Here is a 6632-nt window from a genome sequence, read left to right as displayed (position 1 = left end):
ACTAGACCACCAACTTACACCATATACAAGAATAAACTCAAAATGGATAAAAGACCTAAATGTAAGTCATGAAACCATAAAAATCTTAGAAGAATCCATAGGCAGCAAAATCTCAGACATCTCTCGTAGCAATATGGATACGTCTCCTAAGGAAAAGGAAACTAAGAAGAAAATAAAGGGGACTACATAAAAACAAAAAGCTTCTGCACAGCAAAAGAAATCATCAACAAAGTGAAAAGAGCCCACTGCATGGGAGAACATATTTCCCAATGATATAACTGATAAGGGATCAATTTCCAAAATATATAAGGAACTCATACAACTTAACAAAAAGAAGATAAACGATCCAATTTAAAAATGGGCAAAGGACCTAAATAGACACTTCTCCAAAGTGGACATACGGAAGGGCAAGAAACAGGAAAAAATGTTCAAAGTCATTAATTGTCTGAGAGATGCAAGTTAAAATGACAATGAGGTATCACCTCACACCTGTCAGAATGGCTATCATCAACAAATCAACAAATGACAAGTACTGGTGAAGATGTGGAGAAAAGGGAACCCTCTTACACTGCTGGTTGGAATGCAGGCTGGTGCAGCCACTGTTGAAAACAATATGGAGTTTCATCAAAAAATTAAAATGGAACTCCCATTTGTTCCAGTGATCCCACTTCTAGGAATATATCCTAAGAAATCAGAAACACCAATCAGAAAGAATATGTGCACTCCTATGGTCATACTAGTGCAATTTAAAATAGCTAGAGTTGGAAACAGTCTAAGGGCCCATCAGAAGATGAGTGGATAAAAAAGCTATGGTCCATTTACACAATGGAAATTATTTGGCAGTAAAAAAGAAGGAACTCTTACTATTTGCAACAATATGGATGGACCTGGAGAGTATTATGCTAAGCGAAATAAGCCAGTCAGAGAAAGACTGCATGTGGAATATGATGAACAAAATAGATCCAGAGACATAAAACCTGGAACAGACTAACAAATTTCAGAGGGAAGGCAGGGGTCGGTGAGTGGGGGGGGGGGGGGGGAGAATTAACCGGGAACTTATATGCATATATGCATAGCCCATGGACACAGACAATAATGTGGTGAAGGCTTGGGAGGAGTGGGTTGCGGGTGGAGGTATTAATGGGGGGGGGGGGGGGAGGGAAGGAACACCAAAGGGGACATCTGTAATACTTTCAACCATAAAGATAATTTAAAAAAAGACTGACTAGTCACAAGGGACACTTATATTTGTTGTTTCTCAGTTTGAACTTTTCATTTAAATGGCCTCACACTTTTGCTAAGTTTCCCTTTAAACCTGAACAGTGAAGCATGAACTAAGATTGTGGACTGTCAGTCATTTAAAAATTGTCCAAAGGGTCACAAGTTACTTAAGCCCTGAATTGGCTGATGGACATTTCAAACGTAGCAAATACCACACATTAACTACACTTAAAAAAGAAAAATCCCAAATTTTGCATCCCCTTTTTAAGGAAAACAAACACACAAACAAAAAAAACGCCACTACTGGGAATTACCCCAGAGGAGCGGCAAGTAGCACCTGAAGTGTTGCTCTGAAGGAATAAACTTTAAAGTGCTCTTGTGTCGAGGATTCTGCTCTGGTTGACCTGGGAGGTGCGGGACTATGAGCTGGGTAGGAATAGGCTAGTAGCAGCCAGACCTCATCCACGAATGGTCAGGGACTCACTTTGGACGTACAGTGAACATAAAGAAAGGGGGTAGGAAATTTGTGTCCGGGGTTGTTGGGGTCAGGGTTGGAAGCAGTTTTAGGGTAGGTCTTGAGTTCCCTAAAATCCATCTCTCCCCACCAGCAGTCAGCTGAAGTCAGCGATGCAACATTCCATTAGCAGAAACTTTGTCAATGTTGGGTTGTGAGGCTGCAGCTGCTCAGAGCAAGATCTAAGATTCTATTTGCCTTCCCTCTGCACTCATAGCCGCCCCTCTCTCCTCTGACCCACATGTCCCCTTCTACTTTGCATTCTGTAGACCTTTCATTCTCCCGCTTACCCAACCTCCTTCCCCCATTGCCTTGGGTGTTTCTTACCCTGGAAGGGCCACTGGGACCTAGGGGATTGGGATTGCGGATTGCGAGCCCCTGTGGCCTCTCTTGCCTTTTGTTCAGGTGTGGGTAGGAGGTGGGAGGAGCGGCACCTTGCTGGCGCCTAGGAGTGCAGCTGGAGGACCACACCCTCCTCATGTCGCTATAGAAACTGTGTCCGCCCTTTTTGTGACTCCAGAGCTGAAAGGACTTAAGGCTCTGGTCTAGTCCTGAACCACCTTTTACATCAACCTCAAAAACACATCTCTTTTCATCCTGCTCCGATTCTCTTGCCCCAGTCCTTTAAAGTTTGGGACAAGAATTGGAGGACTTCCCAAGGACAGATTATAGTTGACCAAAACAGAGTAGATTCGTAAAATTATCCCTACCCTCTTCCTTTTTCAAAGTTTGTGGTTACCAGAATTCATAGAACAAGTTTTGAATACATGTGTTTATCAGATGAACGCTTAGAGCACTTGCTTCTGCACCAGGTTTTAAAAACAGGAAAACTAAGGAAAGTTATAGTTAAACTAGAGGCCCAGTGCACAAAATTTGTACACGGGTAGGGTCCCTAGGCCTGGCCAGCAATCAGGGCCAATCTGTGGGGTGGCCAGCAGGGTGATAGGGGGGCCCCCACTGGCACCCGCCTTGGCTGGCCTGAAGCCTGCAGGGGACAGCTCCTGCTTTGAATGTCTGCCCCTGGTGGTCAGCACACATCATAGCAACCCTGTTCTGCTGTCCAGTCGATTTGCATATTAGGCTTTTATTATATACGACGATGGCAAGGTGGCCTCAGGGAATACACAGTATGGTCTACAGAGGCAACAGACATCCAAATAAAGCTTTCTGAAAAGCTGAGTTGAATTTGAGTTTTCAAGACAAGTAAGAACTCACAATGTAAAGAAGGCAAATAAGAGCCAACCTGAAGGCCCAGGGTTCCAAGGGCATAATATCATGGGGGTCAGGCAGGGGCCAGACTAATTCAAAATAGCTTGTGAGCTAAACAGGCTAAGGTGTATGTGCATGGATTTTAAGCAGGGGAGTGTTCATGCTCAAACTTTATTTTAGAAACCTCCCTCTGGCAATAATGGTATGGAGGGTAAGCCAGTGTAGGTTAAGAATCAAGGTAAAAGTAGTTAAGTGATGATGTTTTAGAGTAAGGGACCAGTGGAAGGAGAGAACAGTTTTGAGCAATTGAGGAAAATAAAGCCTGATAATAGGATGTGAAGGGTGACAATGCCTTAGGCACCTGAGTTTGTGATGATGCCATTTACTAATAGAATATAGGAGGGAAGACTTTGGGGGCAAGGGGAGATGTTATTGATGATTTAATACATCAAATTATCAATGGACAAGGCAACAAGTCTTGTGCAGAGTGAGCTCTGGACTAAAGTTCCTGACATGGCAGTCACTGTCACATAGGTGACCACTGGAGCTTGAAATCACCAAAGCTTTTGGATTTTCTTTTTAAAGGACAGAAAATAATACAATCACAGAATATGATACCATGAAGGGAGAAATGGGTGTGACAGAATATTAGAAAGCTGCAAAATAATGAAGAGTAGGCAGGGAGATGGGGTGAAATTATGAAAGAATAGTGTTACCCATACCCAGAGTATGATGAATAGGGTTCTACAAGATTAGTTGAGAAAAATGTATACTAGATTTGGCAACATTAATGGGCTCATTAATGCTTTCTGCAAGGCCAGTTTAAGAAATTTTAGGGTTTCCACAGAAACTATGAATTACACAGAGAAAACAGGTTCATTGAACTTGTGCCAGGTGATTAAACAATGACATCAGTATCTAATATAGGGTGGGCTCTTAATAAATGTTTTCTGTTGAACTGCAACATATAGGGTATCTCAATACTGTATAACTGGAAAATATAGTTTAAAAATGGGGTAGGGTAGGTAAAGTGGTATAGGACAGTGTAAAAATATCTACTGGATAATAAAAATGGACAATAGCAAAATGCAAATGCTTACTTAAATCGTAATTCTAAATTACATATTTTCACATGATTTCATAAATCAAAAAGAACTGAGCTACATATTACACATTTTTATTTACTTATTTTTTTAAATATATTTTTTATTGATTAAGATATTACATATGTGTCCTTGTCCCCACGTTACCCTCTACCCCCCCCCCCCCGCTCATGCCCTCACCCCCCCCCCCCCGTTGTCCGTGTCCATTGGTTAGGCCTATATGCTTGCATATAAGTCCTTTGGTTGATCTTTCCCCCTTACCCCTACCCTCCCCTACCTTCCCTCCAAGGCCCGACAGTCCAATCAATGCCTCTCCGTCTCTGGATCAGTCCTTGTTCATCAGTTTATGTTGTTCATTATATTCCACAAATGAGTGAGATCCTGTGGTATTTATCTGCTCTCCAGTTCCATCCATGCTGTGGCAAATGGTAAGAGTTCCTTTTTCTTCTTCCTCTTCTTAAAGAATACCTTTCAGCATTTCATATAATGCTGGTTTGGTGGTGATGAGCTCCTTTAGCCTTTTCTTATCCGTGAAGCTCTTTATCTGACCTTCTATTCTGAATGATAGCTTTGCTGGATAAAGTAATCTTGGTTGCAGGTTCTTGCTATTCATCACTTTGAATATTTCTTGCCACTCTCTTCTGGCCTGCATGGTTTCTGTTGAGAAATCAGCTGACAGTCGTATGGGTACTCCCTTGTAGGTAACTGACTTTCTTTCTCTTGCTGCTTTTAAGATTCTCTCTTTATCTTTTGCTCTTGGCATTTTAATTATGATGTGTCTTGGTGTGGTCCTTTTTGGATTCCTTTTGTTTGGGGTTCTCTGCGCTTCCTGGACTTGTAAGTCCATTTCTTTCACCAGGTAGGGGAAGTTTTCTGTCATTATTTCTTCAAAAAGGTTTTCAATATCTTGCCCTCTCTCTCCTTCTGGTACCCCTATAATTCTGATGTTGGTATGCTTGAAGTTGTCCCAGAGATTCCTTACACTATCTTCATATTTTTGGAATCTCTTTTTTTTCTTTTTCGGTTGGGTATTTTTTGTTTCTTTGTATTTCAAATCTTTGACTTGATTCTTGGGATCCTCTTGTCTGCTGTTGGATCTCTGTAAATTATTCTTTATTTCAGTCAGTGTATGCTTAATTTCTAGTAGGTCCTTTTTCATGTCCTCCATGGTCTCACTATACTTATTGAGGGATTCATTAAATTTATCGGCGGTTTCCATAAAATTCTTGAAAAACCTTATAAACGTGGCCTTGAACTCTATATCCAGTCGTTTGTTTTCCTCCATTTCTGCCATTTGTGACCTGTTTCTTTGTCTCCGCATTTTGGCTGCTTCCCTGTGTTGATAGAGTGGCCATGCGCTCCAGGTGTCCTGTAGGGCCTAGTGGCTCAGCCTCCCCAGTTACCTGAGGTGGACACTCTTGGTGCACCCTTGGTGCCTTGGTTGTTGTAGGATCACTGGGAGGAATTGACCTCCAGGCCAATTGGCTGTGAGAATCAGCTGTGTCTGAAGTGGGAGAACTTCTGTGCTGAAGACACCCTTCTGGGGCAAGACTTGCTTCAGTGGGGCTTTGGTGCTCACTGAGTCTGCTCCCTGAGTGTGTCCCTTATGGATCTGAGGAGTTGCAATCTGGATGGTCCCCCTCTGACCACTGGGTACAGTGGCTCCTGGATCTAAGGAGGTGCTAATTCAGCCTCTGCCTGAGGCCACACAGCAGGAGCCACGAAGAGGCTCAGCTGTGAAGCAATGCAAGCCACTGCGGGGCCTTGGGCCTTCTCTTGGAAGTTCCGGGTCTGCCTGGCTCGGCTGCAGTTAGGTACATTCACATGCAAAAGCCTCTGCCGCAGCCTGGGTGGGGCGGGGTCTCAGGGAGTCAAAGGGCGGAGAAAGCAGCTACGGCTGATTCTCCTAAGGAGTCGCGCGTCTCAGTGACCCGACAATTGCTGCAAGCACCTCTGAGGGAAAGCCGCACTCAAGCTCGCCCGCTGCCCGACAATCCAGCCTCTCCCCGCATGAGTCCTGGGTCCCCAGAGACTTCCTGGAACCGGAGTTCAGAGCAGTCGGGAGCTTGTGATTCAAAAAAAACAGCTGCGTCCTCAGGTGCCACCCCCTTTCCGCACGCGCACGAGCCACCGTACCTCTGCACTTCACCTCCTTAGCTCCTCTGGCTCTCAGTGTGCTTTTCTTTCCTTCTAGTTGTAGAATTTACACTCAGCCAGGCTTCCTGTTGTTCTGGATGATGTCTACTCTGTCCTTTGCGGTATTTTTGAATTGTTGTGGGAGGCAGCAATTTCTCGGTGTTTATCTATGCCGCCATCTTAGTTTCTCCACTTATTCTTTTAATTTACTTTTTAATCCTCACCCGAGGATATTTTTTAATTTATTTTAGAGGGTGGGAGGGAAAGACAGAGATGTTAGGGTCACAAAAGGAGAAATGCACAAGTCCAAAGTGGTGCAGGATTATGAATTTACTAGAGGCCCAGTGCACGAAATTTGTGCACTGGTAGGGTCTCAAAGTGGCTGCTGGCTGGGTGCTCCCTTCCTTCCCCTGGCCAGCCCCGCCCTCTGGTTGAAAGTCCCTGTCGAC

This window comes from Myotis myotis, unplaced genomic scaffold (assembly GCF_014108235.1).
Source record: "Myotis myotis isolate mMyoMyo1 unplaced genomic scaffold, mMyoMyo1.p scaffold_m19_p_3, whole genome shotgun sequence".
NCBI lineage: Eukaryota > Metazoa > Chordata > Mammalia > Chiroptera > Vespertilionidae > Myotis > Myotis myotis.
This window is presented reverse-complemented; position numbering follows the sequence as displayed.